The sequence below is a fragment of the Homarus americanus genome, unplaced genomic scaffold (genome assembly GCF_018991925.1).
Source record: "Homarus americanus isolate GMGI-L3 unplaced genomic scaffold, GMGI_Hamer_2.0 scaffold43900, whole genome shotgun sequence".
NCBI lineage: Eukaryota > Metazoa > Arthropoda > Malacostraca > Decapoda > Nephropidae > Homarus > Homarus americanus.
In genome coordinates, this window is record NW_024753053.1 from 20,530 (window position 1) to 40,466 (window position 19,937).

General features: G+C 40.3%; 2 non-coding genes across 2 annotated transcripts; one reads left to right on the forward strand and one right to left on the reverse strand.

Annotated features, from left to right (window-relative positions):
• Positions 1–9,979: 9,979 nt before the first annotated feature.
• Trnah-gug lies at positions 9,980–10,051 on the reverse strand. Its single transcript has one exon. It is a non-coding gene; the product is annotated as a tRNA-His (tRNA).
• Positions 10,052–10,922: 871 nt separating this feature from the next.
• On the forward strand, positions 10,923–10,994 carry Trnap-ugg. The gene has a single exon. It is a non-coding gene; the product is annotated as a tRNA-Pro (tRNA).
• Positions 10,995–19,937: the final 8,943 nt, after the last annotated feature.

The following is a 19,937-nucleotide window of genomic DNA, read 5'->3' on the forward strand; positions in this document are numbered from 1 at the left end:
CTGTCATAAATAAAGTATTCATGAATATAGTTATTGGCTCTTAAAACCAGAGAAAGGTTTATATGATAAGATGCTGTAGATGGTGTCATGGTCGTCTACTACAGTTACATGACAAGATGCTGTAGATGGTGTCATGGTCGTCTACTACAGTTATATGACAAGATGCTGTAGATGGTGTCATGGTCGTCTACTACAGTTATATGATAAGATGCTGTAGATGGTGTCATGGTCGTCTACTACAGTTATATGACAAGATGCTGTAGATGGTGTCATGGTCGTCTACTACAGTTATATGATAAGATGCTGTAGATGGTGTCATGGTCGTCTACTACAGTTATATGACAAGATGCTGTAGATGGTGTCATGGTCGTCTACTACAGTTATATGATAAGATGCTGTAGATGGTGTCATGGTCGTCTACTACAGTTATATGACAAGATGCTGTAGATGGTGTCATGGTCGTCTACTACAGTTATATGACAAGATGCTGTAGATGGTGTCATGGTCGTCTACTACAGTTACATGACAAGATGCTGTAGATGGTGTCATGATCATCTACTACAGGGGGCGCCGGTGGGTAGAGCGGTACCGCTCTTGCCTCGCAAGCGAGATGTCACGGGTTCGATTCCCGGGCCGGTGGAAAGTTGTTCGGACACACTTCCCAGCCTCCCTTGGTCCTTGCTCACCTAGCAGCATAGTCGGTACCTGCTGTAAATCGAAAGCTGCGAATTCCTATTCAGGGAAAGTTGTTGGAGCTTCCAATAACTTGCTTAGACATAAGCCATTAACTATTCAGGCTTCTACGCCCTTGACTCTTCAGGCTTCTACGCCCTTAACTCATGAGACATAAAGGCAAGCATGAACTTAGCATGCTTCCCTGTTGGGCGCTGTAAACGCCTCTGCGCTTCACCTTACACAAGGATGTAGGGGGTGCCCAATTCCATAAAAGAAAAGAAAATGTTGTGTAAGACGCGAGGAGGGTGAAGACTCTCATGGTGTGGGAGGAAGAGCCTCAGTATTAGCCGCTCTTACCTCTCGATGATCACCTGGGGAGAATTTATCAACTCCTTCTTGTTGATTATTTTCATCACGACACACACGCACACACAGTACGTGTGTACAAATGTGGACAAAAAGAATTCGACAGGGAGTGAATGTAAGCTCGGCCTGCCTCATAAATAAAGAAAATCGCAGACTTTTAATCGTCAACTCCCCCTCCCCTCTCCCTCGCCCCCCTCCCCCCTTCCTTCCTGCCTGACTGCTGAATTCCTTTTGTCCACAACTGTGCATAGTGTACGTAAGCTTATTCATGTGCACGATTGTTAATGTTTTTATCTTAATGTTTATTTCTTGTATAAATATGTATAAATGTGTAATAATGTATATTCAAACATTTTACACAACCGGCTACTCTGAATTTACAAGGAGAAAGAGAAGCTGTAAATCCTCCTCTGACACTTAGCATATTAATGAGACGCAGCAGGAGTGACGGTAGCCACACACCACCACCTACCATTACTCCAAGTCTGTGTGGAAAGTTACAAAGAGAATGTTTCATTAACTATCTAATTCTTTATTCATATATCCTGTAGCGTGAGAATAAGATATCATTAACAAGGCGTTTATGGTTTATTTTCACTTGGTTTTAAAGGTACATTTGTGTGTGTGTGTGTGTGTGTGTGTGTGTGTGTGTGTGTGTGTGCGTGTGTGTGTGTGTGTGTGTGCGTGCGTGCGTGCGTCTTCGTAATATCGTTTAGTGGTGCAATATTTTTAAGAGATACATCACGTTTTATGTCCCTCTGGCAAAAAACTATACCGCCACTACACCTTCAACAACTTCAGGCAATAACAAATTTTAAAAATTCACTAAAACAATTAAAACAAAATACGATTGAAAGGACAATTGTCAGTTATACCAAGTCTCTCTTTACTTCATTAAGTCCTATTAGATTCCTAACTACCTGACTCTTCATATGGTTATATCTCACCTGGTATGTGGAGTAGTGTGTACAGTTCTATGTTCCTGGTGATAAGGGTGGGGGAATATTGCCTCTCCGTTTGTTTGTCTGTCAGTAATTCGACCTGTCAACCCATCTGTCTGTCCCTCCGTCAATCTATCTGTCAATCCATCTGGCAGTCTGTCTACTCATCAGTCGTACATTTACGCGATTGCACTGTTGTTTGGTTATAAGGAGACAAAGGTAAACACTCAAAAGGGTTTGTGTGGCTTCTTTGGCTGGAACTGGAAGTGAAGTCATATCAAACTACACTTTATGTGAGCCGCACCACAGGGACTCCAGCTCACCACACACACCGGCTGGAACTACAACATACATATCAAGATTGGTTTATGGAATGCAAGGCAACAAGCTAGAAAGCAAAATTACCCTAAAAAATTTTGTTTAAGAATTATATGTGAGTATACGCAAGAAAATGGAGAGTATTTATACTGAAATAGAAAAGAAAATATGCAGAGAGAGAGAGAGAGAGAGAGAGAGAGAGAGAGAGAGAGAGAGAGAGAGAGAGAGAGAGCAGTTGTTGTAAATGTTTGATAAAAAGGATATAGAATATCCTGATCAAAAGACGTAAAATGATATGCAATAAAACGATGGTGTTGTATATTAAGAATAATCGGGAAATAAGGGAACAGTAAAACGTTCTTCACTGACACTCCACCCTCTTAGGGTCCAAATGGGGTGAATGTGTAAAATAGATACACGTATAAACATAGTATTGACACCCGTGTATAATATATTAATATTTCTGTGTTGTCATAATGATCAAGGGCATTATTTACATGTGTATTAGGAATGACATTCTTCCATGAGAACTTCAATAACCTACCATCTTCATCTGGAGTGTGTGTGAGTGTGTGTGTGTAATAAAACATAAGAACATAAGAAAATAAGGAGTCTGCAATAGGGCGGTTGGCCTGTGCAATAATGCATAGCAGCTCTAATAGAGTTTTCTACTCTCTATCATCATGAATCTATCAGCCTCCTTTGAAACTTTCCAGAGTTCAGCACTTACTACAAAGGTTATTCTAGCTTGTTCCACTCGTCCACCACCCTGTTGTAGACCAGTTTCTTTCTATCCTCCTCCAAGCCCTGGCTTATTCAACTTAAATCCGTTGCTCCAGTCCTGTCCTGCTCCGGATATTATAAGAACTTTATCTATATCTCCTCCTATTTGGATTCCTTTCACCACTTAAATACTTCTACTCTATCATCGTTTTTCCTACACTAGATCATGTTTTGTCAGCCACACAGTCCACTATAATAAACTCTGTGCACTCGTCGTGTCATTAAGGAACAACACCAAGAGTGAAACATTTACCTCAACAGTGTCACAGGTATGTAACCGCTAAATAAGTCAACCGTCCGGCGGCCATGTGAGTAATGAGAAATTTATCTAATAAAGTCTGAAACAGGAAAGGGAGTTTATGATCCGGCATCTCTCTCTCTCGCTCTCTCTCTCTCTCTCTCTCTCTCGCTCTCTCGCGTGCTTTAGAATAGATGTACAGATGCTGCGTGAAAGTGACCATATAACCTATGTGTGTGTCCCTTGATGTTAGCTTTCCAGGTTTACTTCAGACAGAGATATATACACACGTTACATAAGACTGGGGCTTAAAAACAGAATTAATACAAATTGTTTCTGTATAATTCAACTCCGATGTACAATACAATCATTCATAAGGTTTTATTTTTTAACTACAAACCAATTGACAATAACACGAGTAGTTGTAACTGTGGCGATAAATCTATGTGAATGAACCAAATCTCCGGTAATTAAGTAATGACATAGTGTAATAACCTTGTGGTATGGTGTCTTAAATTAACAGTGTCCTTCCCTAAAGCTAAAGATGCTTGATGAGGCTGTGAGTAAATGATGAGTAAAAAACTACAGAATATCATAAACCTGTAAAGTTATCTGTAACTTTCCTCAAAATATTGTAACTTTGGTCCATGTTTAATTTTTAATTCTCGTGTAACTTACAACTTGTGTTTACCTTTCATGTCATTCATACACAAAACTAACTTCTATGTAACTTTTGTGGAATTTATGTGTAACTTCAGATAACTTTTGTAACGCCTAGAGTTTATATCAAACATTTTTAAACTCCTGTGGGTGTAAATATTTTATAATCCAGGTGTGACATCGTCGCTTAAGTGATGATGATGATGATGATGATGATGATGATGATGATGATGATGATGATGATGATAACCAAGTGTATATTACTTATCCTTCTCGCCACTTGTCACCCTAGTAGCCAGTTGGGAGGTTGGTCAGGTTTCTATTGCGCATTATTGGCAAGACCTGGGCATACATTGGCTGTTATTTGCACCTGAACATGTGTCAGCGTTTGTCAAGTTTGGTTTGAATGGAGTTCATGATTGGTGCTGTCACGACATACTTATTCTTTACCTGATCTAATCTGGTCACTCCTCCAATAAGCCTGGGTAACTCTCGTCTCAGTAGCTTGTAGGTGAGATCCTGTTTTAGTTGTGACCAGACCTCCAACACAGTTATTACAATGGGGTTTAAAAATGATATGAATATAATTGTTTTCCATTTTACGATTTAAGGATAGGATACAGCCTACATTACTTACTTTACCATTATATTTACTAAGTCTATTGAGTTCAAGTTGTTGTATATTATTCTCATTACAGATTACTCCAACGTATTCATTTTTTTTACTTTATTCAGCTTATTATCTTTATATAGATGTTGTCTTCTTCTTAATATCTACTTGCGTTCATAACTTCTGTCTTTATTTTGTTGATTGTCAAACCTTTTTCATTAAGTACAATGTTTCATCTCTCCATGACAGCTGGCAGGTCTCTCACTCTCAGCGACAACTGCTACTTCCTCAGTGTAAGGGGTGACCGTATTCAACCCTGCCTGGCCCCTGTCTCTACTTCACACCGCTCGCTCACTATTTCTCTGTTCAATACTCAACTCACACTGATGATACAGGCTTTGTATCACACTCATTAACTTTGGCTCTATATCATATTCCTAATGTTCCAAAGCTCTCCAGAAGTTGTTGATATTGATTTTTTCGTATCCCTTTCCCAACTCTTCTCCGGGATAATGTTAAGGTAAACATAGGTCCGAGGTGTTCCTACTGGTGCCATGGTGACAATTCCCCAACACCTTTCCTCAACTCGTGTCCATAATCTTGTCTCGGTGTCATTTACTTTCCCCGCAAGTAACAACAGAAAGATTCCTTGATGTTACGACTGTCTGGCTCTAACTCCCTTCTTAAATATTGGGCAGACAGTTGCTCTCTGCCAGTCTAGTGGGACCTTCTCTCGCTTCCAAACAATATCAAATATTCGCCTCAGCCATGTGGTACATCCGCACCTGCTGCCACTAACTATTTCTTCTTGTTCTTCGTCGTCTCCTGGTGCTTCGTCCTACTCTTCGTTTGTGTCCACATGTTTTTCCTCTATATCAATATTTTCACGTCCTTCACCACGTTTATGTTTCAAGTTATTTTTTTCCATCTTTGCACTTTGTCCTCAGGTTCAACCAAGATATTGTTGCCCTCGTTGTCCCACACCGCAAATGATATACCGGGGAAAATCTATTGTCACTTCCAGTGTCTCTTGAATAAAATACTCCTGGTCATACAGCGAATTTTGTTGTACTCTAATGGCGATAAACTAACAAATATATTACACTTAACATGGCTAATGCAAGTTATATATGGATAGTGGTCAGTAAACAGGGCGACACAAGCTGCAGGTAATATCCGTTTACATTAAATACTTACGATATCCTGACAAATTATAATCATGAAGTAATATTATTCATCAAAATGAAAGTTATTGTTACATCATTTTTCTCACTAATTGGAACTCATATTTCAATATATTTTATATTGGAATTTCTTGGACGTAATGTCCTGTGGGCTGCAGTTAATTACTATAATGATGAGTCTGACAAACTGTACTTCCGTCACGGGCAGTCGAGTGGGCGGTGCAAATTAATTAATTTAGTTTTTGATAATTTATAGAATTTGTAACCCAACTGAATATAATACACAAAGTTACAAACATTTATTTAGCGCCAGCATCAAGTATTAAACTTATCGTGTAGAGTCTTGACCACTGAGAGTATAACCTGTTGTGTGTGTATCAAGATCTCTGATTGGCTGGGACTCCAACACAGGTAAAAGCAATTAAAAGGTAAACAGGGTCATCAGCATGTTTGTCTGGCAATCCTATCGGTTGCTTCTATGTACTTACTGGGCGTAAGCAGATTGGTTACTGAGCAAGCACAGGTTTAACCTATCGGAACAAACCTTTCGGTCATTACGAGAGACGCAGTTAAATTCAGATCATGATTAAAGCGGATTTCCTTCAATCGTTATTGATCTCGAATTCATGTAAAGATAATTAATAGATATAATATAATTAACAGTTATTGAAACACTATGAGTTTAAGAATCAATAATTATCACGTAATAAATTATATGTAGTAGCAGATGTGTCTTCACTCCTTCAACTTTACCCTGCTAGTCATCGCTCCTTAACACGCTACATACCCGTCCTTGTGTCCACTGTTACCCCAGGAATTATAAATCCAGGTTCTGGATGACAATTTTCCGTGATTGAAGAAGAGGGTGGGAGAGAGAAGGAAGTGTGCTGGTGACAGAACAGACAACACGAGAGAAACACCAGTATAATGGGACAGGCTCCCCAGGCTCACCAGCAGTGGGTTAGACTAAGCAGCCTTTGTTGTGGTGTTCGGGACGGGAGAAAGCCGCCAGACGAGTAAATGGAAATGTTTGCTGACGACGACCACTGCAGATATGAAAGGGAGGAACTCTTGATATTAAATTCCTGGATAAATCTTCCTTGTAAGAGATGGCAGCAATAAGACGCCTCCCCTTTCGTTAATTATAAAAACTAACTACATATGTTTACACATTTAAACATAAATTGAATTTTAGTCGCAGGGAAAGATGACTTCGTATATACATGGACACAGGATGGGGCCAGCAGTGCAGTGTATTAGTCAGAACACTAAGACCAACACGTTACCACACTATATAAAACATATCGGTCCTGAATATCTAAAAGTAGTTATTTAATATAGAAAAATAAACATATCTTGTACTGGGAGTCTTTCCTTAGATCTTGAAGTACATTAATTACTACGGTATAACAACAACTACAACAGTAAATATAAACTTATCGTAAATAAACGTAAAATTCAACTAAAACCACGAGAATAGGATTAGTGTCTCATGACTCTAATAGAACATAACAACAGGTACACAATATATCACCAACACGTACACACTACACATGTCTAGTCTGGTGGTGTAGTGATGTGTGTCTTTAAGCAGAGACAGAATACCAACAATACAATTATCTTGTGTTATGAGATAATGAGAACTAAATATACCTTGAGACTTCCATGACTTTCTTTTCAGTGTTGATTAATTATTTTCCATGACAGGATCTTATTTCAGTATTTTCTTAGGTTGTTTGAACGTTAATGACAAAATCCCAAAGTTTGGGTAATATATAACGCAGTGTTGTGGTGCTGGTCATTCTTAGACTCCTCTTATCACTGCTGTAAACTTGTCATCTCTCCTTCACGAATATTATGGTTCTTACTGATTAAAATTGTGTACTCGGAGGTGTACACTTGTACAGTTGTCTAAGAGTTCCTTTATCCCGTGTGGTGAGGTTATTTATGTAGATAACAGTAATAATAATAATAATAATAATAATAATAATAATAGTAATAATAATAATGATGATGATGATGATGAAGATTGATGATTGATGATTGATGATGATGATGATGATGATGATGATGATTAAAACCTTGTTTCCTAACCATTTAAATTATAATACGTAAACTAAATCAACTTCATTAACATTATTTACCTGACAAATAAGTAAATTGACATATAAACATTTCACTTCATTAACATATTCAATTAACAACAATAAAAATATCCAATAAATTACATTATTCCCAGATGTAAATTAGTTTACTTATTAATCCATTTGTGCATAATAACTACATGTTATTATGATATAAACAGATAAACATCACAAAGAGAGATATAATGCTTCACTTATCAGGTTTTGTGTGAGAGTTACCGAGATGTAATAGAGCACAGGATACAGCCGATGGAAGTATGGGGCATGGTACAGTGCTCAGGGCCAGGCGTCATGGTACAGTGCTCAGGGCCAGGCGTCACGGTACAGTGCTCAGGGCCAGGCGTCATGGTACGGTGCTCAGGGCCAGGCGTCATGGTGTGCTCAGCCAGTGCCACGGTACAGTGCTCAGGGCCAGGCGTCATGGTCGGTGCTCAGGCTGTGGCGTCATGGTACAGCACTCAGGGGCCAGCGTCAGTGCAGTGCTCAGGGCCAGGCGTCATGGTACAGTGCTCAGGGCCAGGCGTCATGGTACAGTGCTCAGGGCCAGGCGTCATGGTACAGTGCTCAGGGCCAGGCGTCATGGTACAGTGCTCAGGGACAGGCGTCATGGTACAGTTCTCAGGGACAGGTGTCACGGTACAGTACTCAGGGCCAGGCGTCATGGTACAGTACTCAGGCCAGGCGTCATGGTACAGTGCGTGCTCAGGGCCAGGCGTCATGGTACAGTGCTCAGGGGCCAGGGCATGTCATGGTATGAAAGTGCCTCAGGGCCAGGTGTCATGGTACAGTGCCTGTGTGGCCAGGCGTCACGGTACACAGTACTAGGGCCAGGTGTCAAGGTACAGCGCTCAGGGACAGGCGTCATGGTACAGTACTCAGGGGCAAGCGTCACGGTACAGTACTCAGGGGCCAGGCGTCATGGTGCAGTACTCAGGGGCCAGGCGTCATGGTACAGTACTCATAACTAAGTCTTAGGATAATTACGCGCTAAAATGGTTCAATATACATGTAACTATAAGCTAGAATATAGAAAAATTTATATTTAGTTATGCTCTTAAAAATAATGACCGTATTTTCCAGGAGTTTTTTATTTAATAAGTATTTCCGAGGAAGACTTTTACCGTGTGGTTAAGTATAAGTTATATTTTCTATTACAGGATACTAATGATAACAAACTTCTGTTATTTAGTAAAAGAAATTAAAAGAAGTAAATATTCTGATGAGATAAAACATAAATAATTATGTTTATTTAACCATTAGTAACATTAACATTACTATTAATAAACATTACACACACTAGGTAGCTTTTTACTCGAGGCAAACGTAACCGAATATATTAATTTAAACACATTATATAGCCACCAGATCCACTCATAGTTAAGACGTTAAGCGTAATGTTGGCACCTACAGTTTTATGTTAAACCTCTCCCAGTCCCCCCTCCCCCCTCACACTCCCCACAGTCCCTCCTCCCCCTCAAAGTCCCTCCTCCCCACACTCCCCACAGTCCCTCCTCCCCTCAAAGTCTCTCCCCCCTCACACTCCCCAAAGTCCCTCCTCCCCCCTGCCCCCACAGTCCCTCCTCCCCCCAAAGCCCTCCTCCCTCACACTCCCCACAGTCCTCCTCAAAGCCCTCCCTCCCTCACACATCCCCCACAGTCCCGTCCACCCCTTCAAGTCTCCTCCCTCACACATCTCCCCACAGTCCCTCCCTCCCCTCAAAGTCTCTCCTCCCCCCACCTCCTAGTTCCCTCCTCGCCCCTCCTAGTCCTTCCTCCTGCAGCTCTCTTGTGTTCAGAGTTCGTACCTCAAACATATTCTTGAATCTTTCTCAGCTTTAGACAAAGTCTGTGGAATTGTTTTATTTTCTTCTGGAGATTGAACTCTTCCCTCACTGTCACGTTCACACACACACACTAATTCTCTGGATGCAGGAGATCCCGGGTTCAAATCTTGGACAAGCCCTTTCGTTATGTTAGATGTTGAAAACTTCATAACATCCTTATAATCTTTAACAACTCGTGGGTCTGTAGCCGCCAAAAGGTTCTTAGAGTCATCCCCATGCCGTGACCAGGATTCGAACCTGGGTTATTGCGGCCACAACGCAATGTACTAACCACTATACGATCACGGCCGCTGACTCACGTTCTAGTGACTCAGGAGATATTAGTCTAGACTACGACAGATTAGGTTCGCTTAGGATAGGTTAGAACAGGTTATGATAGATCAGGGTAGGTGGGGTCCAAGCGGTGTTTTCCAAGTGGGGTACAAGAGGCGTCTTCCAAGTGGGGTCCAGGTGTCTTCCAGGTGGGCCCTATGAGGCGTCTTTCAAGCGGGGCCCAGGTGGAGTCCAAGAGCCGTCTTTCAGGTAGGGTGCAAGAGCCGTATTTCAGGTGGGGTCCAGAAGGAGTGTTCCAGGTGGGGTCCAGGAGACGTCTTTCACGTGGGGTCCAGGAGGCGTCTTACAAGTGGAGTCCAGGAGTCTTATTTCAGTAGGGTCCAGGTGTCTTCCAGTTGGGGTCCAGAAGACGTCATTCAGGTGGGCTCCAGGAGACGTCTTTCAGGTGGGCTCCAGGAGACGTCTTGCAGGTGGGGTCCAGGGGGCAACTTTCAAGTGGGGACCAGGAGGTGTCTTTCAGGTGGAGTCCATGAAGCGTTTTTCAGGTGTAGTCCAGGGGGCGTCTTCCAAGTGGGGTCCAGAAGGCGTCTTCCAAGCGGGGTCCAGGAGTCGTCTTCCAGGTGGGGTCCTGGAGACGTCTTACAGGTGGGGTCCAGGAGGCGATTTTCAGGTGGGGTCCTGGATGTGTCTTCCAGGTAGGGTCCAGGAGACGTTTTACAGGAGAAAATTAGAGTAACTGGAGAAAAGCTGCGACGTTTAGTGGGGTTACATTGGATAACACCCTTGTCACATCTGACCCGAGCTGGTTGTCAAATCCACGACACTCACGTTATCATTGCATGGCATCAAATCCTTAAATATATCTATCTTCTCATTATTACTCAACGGCCTGTTGGTCTAGGGGTATGATTCCTGCTTTGGGTGCAGGAGGTCCCGGGTTCAAATCCCGGACAGGCCCGTTCGTTATGTTAGATGTTGGAAACTTCATAACATCTTTATTAACTTCAGCAACTCGTTTGTGTCTGTAGCCGCCAAAAGGTTCTTAGATCAAATGCCTAGACTTAAAGAATCCTTGTATAGTTTTACCAGGTGTGTAAATTAATGAAACAATAAGCCGGGGTAATAATGTAGTGAGTTTGTGTTTGAGGGCAGGACTGTTCCTTCCAGCACGTGTGATAGTGAAGTAGATGATAGCTCTGTTAACTGTGGTAGATGGTTGTTTTGGTAGTATGTTTGTTGTGGGGGTTGTGTGTCGAGGAAGGTTTGGGGAACCATTTGTCATTAGTCCTATTTCCTCAACCTCTAAATATACCACCAGTCCAGTAGCCTCATTACGTGTTTAATCTCCTGCTATCATTTATAAGATTAGGTTAGGTTAGGTTAGGTTAGGTTAGGTCAGGTTAGGTCAGGTCAGGTCATCCTCCACGAAGCTAATCTTGCCATCCACCGTAATATATCTCTTTTATTATCACCATTTTTTTACTCGCTTGCCAGTGATTTTCTCTGAGAATTTTACCCATCCCTCTTTTAAGATTTTTATACACTTTAATGTAAGGATTTTTACCATTTTCCTGTCTCTTATTCGTGGACTTTTATATTGCACTATTTAGATTCTATGTTTTTGTTAAGTGTGTTACTAATGTTTTGTCCTTTTCTCTTCTCTTCTCTTATTTTAGTTTGTTTTTATTTTACTATAATTTCTTCCCTTTTTTCCTATTTCCTCACTTCCTTCGCTGCGTCTACCGTCACTCTTAATAGATTATCTCCGCTAACACCTTCAGTACAGGGACGCCACTTCTAATACTTTATTTGGTTAACGCCAGACGATATTATTCAGCACAGAAGGGGCGCCGTACACAAGGGGTTAATGTTGTCTAGTTCTGCATCATGTGTCACGCCATAAACCAATCACAATAGACCAGTTGACACGAGACGCTGACAGCTAAGAGTAGTGTCAGGATGTTTATGTAAATGACGTCATAGCCGCAGCACAGGAACAGGGTGTAGTACCCGACCGGCTTAGTGAAGAATAACCTCGTCAGTCGCTTATGATTTGATACTGGTGTGTTGTTGAAGCTTCCGTCTCAAGGATCATATTTTAGAGGTGATGGAATTCTCTGTTATGGATTTCTCATCGACTGTATGTACTGGAAACTTTGTGGAAACATAGGAAGAACTTTATGTTTTGTCTAGTTACTGTATAAAGTTTCCACCAAGAAGCTTAAGAACTGTCAGATTGTGTAAGATTAGGTAATAATCACGACGTACAGTACCAAAGTTTTAATTGTACTTTGAAACAATCGTTAGTTGTTCGGGTCACTTAGCCATGGAAGATAATTTTTCTGAAAGTCCAAACTTCTGACAGAGTGCAAATTTTAAATGCTCAAAAAGTAGTTTTATTTGTGTTATTAGTATTGTATTCCTGTAATAGTTGAATGTGTTTTATCTTCATGTCGGGAGGAAGAACAATTTATGTTAGGTTGATAAATTTGATAAGCAACAATAAAATTTTTTTTAACTATTTGAACAGAGAATAAATTAAAGAAATATAGAAAACTGATAAAAAAGATGTAAAAAGTAAACCTCAAACTTTATAATTATATATTACAAAAAACTGATAACTTATTACATCTACAGAGAAAACCTTAAAGAACGAAATATAAAACACAGGAGCTACTGGCTCAACATATTAGACACCCTCGCGTCTTAACTTATTAAACAAAGTCACTCGTATTTATCGGGATATGAAATTTTAGGTAACAAGACAATTGGAACAGATATATGAGTTATTAGTTTGGTGGCGTTGTTGGAAGGCAGAGAGAGAGCCACGTTCAGTTGATGGCGCCATTATGAGTAACGACACATGAGCCAATAGTAACATCGCCGTTGTTGTAACATACAGCACTAACAACTTACCAGTGTTAACAGAGGAAGCTAAACGATATGATAATACTGAAGAATTATTAAAATACTTCATGGTGACGTAAGATAGTGAAGAACATTTAGGAATATAAGGATTTGTATTAGTGAATTGATTCCTCCGTCAAGGAAGAGACTAATGAACTCGCTGAAGCTGTAGACTGTAGCTGTAGTGTGAGTAGATGACTGAAATTCTTGCAAGTTTCATAATCAATCAATCAAAGTATCAATCAGATGTTATGAAAACATTATCGCTTTTTATTTTTTGTTTAATTATTTATTATTATTATTTTTAACGGGGATTAGCCCACCCGGGCACAGGTCAATGACCCACATCAAGGCCTGGGGGCGAAGATATAATAATAATAATAATAATAATAATAATAATAATAATAATAATAATAATAATAATAATAATAATAATAATAATAATAATAATAATAATAATAATAATAATAGTAATAATAATAATAATAATAAATACAAACTTAAAACAAAAAATCATTAGAGAGAAACAATATATGTATGTTGTGTTGTCATAGTAAGAGAAACAATTGAGACCCTGCAATTGTGTGTAAATGAGGCAGAAAGTCAGATCAGCAACCTGGGACTTGGGCACAATTTTCGGAATGCCATAAGGCAGCAGGGTCTACCATTAGACAACACATTATGCTTCCAATATCTTCCCAGGCGGTAGTACCTCCCTGTTTGGTCGCTGCCTGTTTTGTATGGATTTTCAAGATAAATTATTTAAGGGAAGAAAACTCATAGCTATAAGGGTAAAATTTCTAAAGACCTTGGCCAAGACAGACATACAGGTACTGTACCAGGTAATGAGTCAGACCCATAGGTACTGTATCAGGTAATAAACGCCCGACTCGGCTGGTTAGGTTAGGTTAGGTTAGGTTAGGTTAGGTTGTGGCTAAACGACTAGTGACTCTACGACTAAAATAGGAAACATCAATATTGAACTTCACACAGGCCGTCCAATATTTTTTTCTTTAACTCTTGGTAATCAAACTTTGCTGAGAGATTACCTCAGTAAGATTAACCCATGATTGCGTGGGGCCTAAGACGCGGGGGATGATAATTTTGGTGCAGAATTTCTTAGGAGGAGCTACTCGTTCATGGTGTAGACATGTCTTAGAGACTGTGAGGAGACTTAACATATCTTATATATCATGTAGAATTATTACACTACAAAGTTAAACAGTGTATTTTTTAATATAATGTAATGCTTCATGCACCAATTAATTTTAAAGCAAACTCAAACAAGAGGTTAATTAAAACAAGAATTATAAAGTGTAATAAAGTCATGCAGGAGAAGAGTCAAGACACAAACAACAGCTCATTGATCTGGTCTGGATTCATCTCGTTTGAACCTGCAGGCAGACTTGTGTAAGACGGAGGTGTATTGTACAGAAACACAACACAACAACCTAATGCACATTACCAGGTGTGGGGAGTGGCCCATCAGAACACATCACCGGGTGTGGGGAGTGGCCCATCAGAACACATCACCGGGTGTGGGGAGTGGCCCATCAGAACACATCACCGGGTGTGGGGAGTGGCCCATCAGAACACATCACCAAGTGTGGGGAGTGGCCCATCAGGTGCAGGGAGAAGAAGTTATCCTCCCGTCGTCTTGTTTGCCTTTGTAAATAACTAAACAACTTGTGATTACTTGTGGCAGTCAGGTGCACCGGAGTCTGTGGAAGCCATCACAAGTTTATGAATTTTCCTGGCGGCAGACGCCCCCAGTGTCTTAACCTGAGAGTGTTTACCAAGAGTAGTGGTGTGTTGCCTCTCCTTCTTTATTACTGTGTGTATGTGTGTGTGTGTATGTGGGTGTCCTTGCGTGCGTGAGTTGGTATGTGTACGTGTGCGTGTGTGTGTCTGGGTGCGCGTGTGACAACACCACGAATAAGACGACAGGTTAGTGAACAACATAAGTTTTTAACTCTCGGTTACAGAGACTGTCATTGTTTTTATCTTTAGCAACATTTTTGTTTATTTATTATTTTTACTTTTTCTGGCTCCGCATTACATAAATATGCTGCTGAATTTGTACTGTATTTAACATGTTACAACGAGTCGTGTATATTATTAACGCCCATAACTGTGTCCTATTTCACACGCCATTTATTTCTTCCGTGTATGTTGTGAAAAATGTTTTGATCGAGCATGATGTTGGCCATTAAAATAATTGTAAAATTTGACAGCGTATTAATACACCATATTTCTAGCTACGTCACTTTTTATATTATCATGTTGATACTTGATTCGCCTTTTCAACATAAGCTATTATAGAATATTGTCTATTAAGTGGCCTTTACCTGGATTACCTCAGACACTACAGTGAACGGGATAAATCAAAAGACGTAAACATGAAGCTCGACCAAACATTGTTTCGTCACATCCACAGGAGAGATAAATGGAGTGTGAAATAGAAGAATATTGAGCAACTTTAAATGGACTACAACTTTTCTCCTATCAAGTGTTTTAACTGGAGAAGATTCATCTTGTTTTCGTCGAATTAAAAACAGTTGTGGTAAAGCGGCGGTGAAGAGGCCATTGTGTTGTGGTGGACAGGCTCCTCTGTGCTGGAGTTGTGATGATAACATTGGAAGGGAACGCACAGGTTTATTAGACCACCTTTAGTATCACGCAACACATAATTACAGTTAATGGGTGTGAAACAAGAGCTTCAGGGATCTAGTTGCATTATTGGTTATAAGTTATGAAGGTGTGAAACATGACTCTCAAAACTTGGGTTCGAAATTAAACAGAACGGACTGTGGACTAAAGCAAGGTCTATAGAGTACAAGGTCTGCTCCTAGTGAACGAAACCGCGTCCTCCCGCGCAGGATGTTATTCGAATACCCCAGTCAGCCCAAGGCCACTACAGATTGACTGTGAGTGTGTGTGTGTGTGTGTGTGTGTGCAATAATAAAAAAACTAACAACCTTTCAAACATAAATTCTATTTCTTTTAATATTTACCTAAATCTTAGACAGGAGGACATTCATTACTCTAACATTTATTGACAATATACATGTGGGTTTATCAAGGTGTTTATATACCCAAGTAACTAATGAGATAACGTATTAAAACAACCATAAACGATGCTCACTTGTTTAAACTGTTCTGTACTGTAGAGTTAAGAGTTAAAGTTCGGGTTCATTAACAAAATAAACAAAGGTTCAGAAACAAAAGGGTGGAGCTTATAGGTAGTACAGATTGTCTCTTATAACTTTGTTTATCTTTGAGACGAACCTCGGCCTCATTACCGACCTGCAGGACGACTACTGACACAGTTGTCACGGTAGTTATTCCTATATTTATCTTCTCCTGTTTGTCTTGTGTGTGGATATTACCATTATTCACTTACTGTATATGTTCTGCCTTTATTGCATAATATTGTACACCGTCCTTCTCTCATTCCGCCTCCTGGTGCCGCAAGAAACGCATGCGGAATTGGTACACATTGATTACTTCATTTGTTTGTTTTCTTGTTTACTTGTATGCTTGTTTTTCCAGGTGATATCTCTGGCCTTCTTTCAACCAGAAAGATGAAATTTGGACACAATAATGAATAAGTGTTTTGGCTGTTTTATTTTTCATTTTATTTTTGTATTATTATTTGTTTTACTCGTTGTCTTCATAATATGTAAATAATAATAATTAACGGTTTATTGAAAATTTACTTTAGCCCGAAGACTGAAAATATACATTTGACATAAATGACTTATTACATACATTGATGGTTTAACAAAAGCCTTCATTAGAAAGGTAAAGGAACATACAGTGAACATACAGATTAATGCAGGTGTTGAACAGCAAACTCGTGGTGTAGTAGTTCCCTCAGATGGTGTTATGAGGGACCTGGCGTGGTGTAGTAATTCCCTCGCAGATGGTGTTATGAGGGGCCTCACGTGGTGTAGTAATTCCCTCACAGATGGTGTAACGAGGGACCTCACGTGGTGTAATAATTACCTCACAGATGGTGTTATGAGGGGCCTCACGTGGTGTAGTAACTCCCTCACAGATGGTGTTATGAGGGGCATCACGTGGTGTAGTAGTTCCCTCACAGATGGTGTTATGAGGGGCCTGACGCGGTGTAGTAATTCCCTCACAGATGGTGTGATGAGGGACTTGACGTGGTGTAGTAATTCCCTCACATATGGTGTTATGAGGGACATGTGGTGTAGTAATTCCCTCACATATGGTGTTATGAGGGACATGTGGTGTAGTAATTCCCTCACAGATGGTGTTATATGAGTGAGGTTTGGTCTTAGGCCTTCCTATCGTAGACGGATTAACACATCGCTGGTTGTTGTTGGGTCTCACGGGCCGTTATCACTGGGTACCTGGGACCTCACTGTGTGAAGGTTAACTTAGGTACGACTGTTACTGTTGAGTTGTTCTCACTGACTTAAGCACTGTTCACCACTGTTCACCTTTGTTCAACACTGGTTCCGTTCCTTTCCTAAATGAAATTGTAACTTCTGGCGAGAACTTGTTGATATTCCGGTGGGGAGGCGGGTTCAGGGGAGGGGGTTGGTATGGGCCAACTTAACAGTTGACCTGGCTGCTCCGGAGGAGCGCAGGTACGATCTGTTTCCCTTCGTTATTCAGGATATGATGGTAGGGGGGGTGTACACTGAACAAATTTGTCTTGGCATTAAATGACTCGACCTACCATAACTAACTCCATATATTTACAAATATATTATTTGTTTCAGCTTATGAGTTCTTCAAATTATTTAAAGTAAAAAATAATATTAACATTTATCATTCTCTTGTACCGGTTTGTATTCCTTGTCAGTCGCTTCCTTGATTTAACCAACTTTTTAATACAACTTTACTTTGATGTCATTTTTCAGTAATTATTTGTATTTCGTTTAAGTTCGTTCAGTTGCTTGAGTGTTTTTGTCATTTAAGTCTGAGATGTAATTTAAAATGTGTTGTTCTTTTTATATATTTTTACTCAACTATTCTTCAGTAATTTAACTCATAAGAAAGTTAACTAAGCTGTTATAGGGCAGGTGAGGTCAGTGACACAGCGAGAGTGAGAAGCGCCGTAGGGGATAGTGTAGTAACGAGAGGAAATGACTCACTCTCTCTTTACAAGGCATCTGTGTAGTGTGTACAGTACGTGTCTCTACTTGACAATATCATGAACATTTATAGATCTGTCTCTACTAACTCACCCTGATGTTCATGTTATAATGTACTGCTGAACTTTAACACCTGAGGTTTTAAACACCAAGTCTAGGTTAGTATATACAATAGTCACCAACAATTTGTAGTTATATGACATAATTCTCTCTGGTTAACTCACCTTAATGAATTAGTTATAAACGTTGGATCTGACTGGTGACAAAATAATTAATTCAGAGGAAAAACATTAATTAATTTAATTCAATAATGAATTTTATTGTAAATTTTGTCTGAAATGTTATCCTGAATTTATTTTATTTCTGTTTATTCAGTTTGATAATTTTTTTTCTTGCTTTTGGATTTTGTTTCAGTTTTTATTATATTGCAAATTTTAAATCGAAATGTGATTGTTATTTTAGTTAAGGTTAAAGAAATGTTATGAGGCAAAGGTACAAATTTCTAACAGAACAAAAGTAGAATTATATCAAACTTATGCAAAAGTTTAGTTAGTGACCAAAGTACTCAAGTATGAATAGCAGAAACTTATATTCCTTAAGTAACACTATAGTTCAGTGATGCAATTATGCTCATATTATAATGTTAAAAGTGAAATATACAGAAGAATATCATAATAAGGCTGACGTGGACTGGTGGCATGACGGTACGGGACGTTAGCCAGACGGGCGGTACAGGTGACTGGTAGCATGACGGTACGGGACGTTAATGAGCGGGCAGTACAGAGCATTTGTGCTTATGACGGTACAGGACGTTGGCAGGCGGGCGGTACAATGACTGGTAGCATGACGGTACAGGACGTTAGCCAGGCTAGCGGTGGGTGACTGGTGGCATGACGGTACGGGACGTTAGCCAGACGGGCGGTACAGGTGACTGGTAGCATGACGGTACGGGACGTTAGCCAGGCTGGCGGTACAGGTGACTGGTAGCATGACGGTACGGGACGTTAGCCAGGCTGGCGGTACAGGTGACTGGTAGCATGACGGTACGGGACGTTAGCCAGGCGGGCGGTACAGGTGACTGGTAGCATGATTCTCTCTCACACAAAGTATCTTATGGGGCGATCACTATAACTCCTCCTGCTGAATTATCTGACACACAGAACAGTCTTGGGAAGTTTAAAGTACAGTTTGGTTACGATGAAATAAATCAGAGCGAACATTAAAATGTTATTGAGTCACATCCGGTAATAAACTGATGTTTCATCCAGAACTCTTAAGTAAGGAATGGAAACCAAATAACCAAACAATTCTTGTGACAAAGTTGAAGTTTACTTGTTTCAGGAAGTGTGAGTTTGGGTGGAGCAATAACACAGATTCTAAGTTATGTGGTGACCTTATAATCGTGTAAAGGCAAAGAGTAATGTCGTCCTTAAGTTATGGTATCAGCATAAATCACTGGTGGCAGCACAGACTCAGCGTCGTATAATGTTAAGAGCGTCAAGGGGAGACAGATGGCTGTGAATACCATCCTGGCTTATCACATGATTGATAAACTATAGCGGCTTCAACACACACGGTGCCGCGGCTTCCTGGCTCACCGATCATGACCAGAGACGTTTATAGCTTTTACTGAAGGTCATCAAACTCACGTGAGTTGTCCTTTATGGCCACAAGGAAGACATAATGCTCATCACTACAGTGACACAAGACAAGTGGCCTTGTTGCTACAGGAGGTATGACTCATGGCTTCTTCTGTTAGGTCCTTATGAGGTTGATGCACCTGTGTGTTGTGTCACCTGGTGGTGGTGGACGAGGGTGCCACTGTGTGTTGTGTCACCTGGTGGTGGTGGACGAGAGTGTCA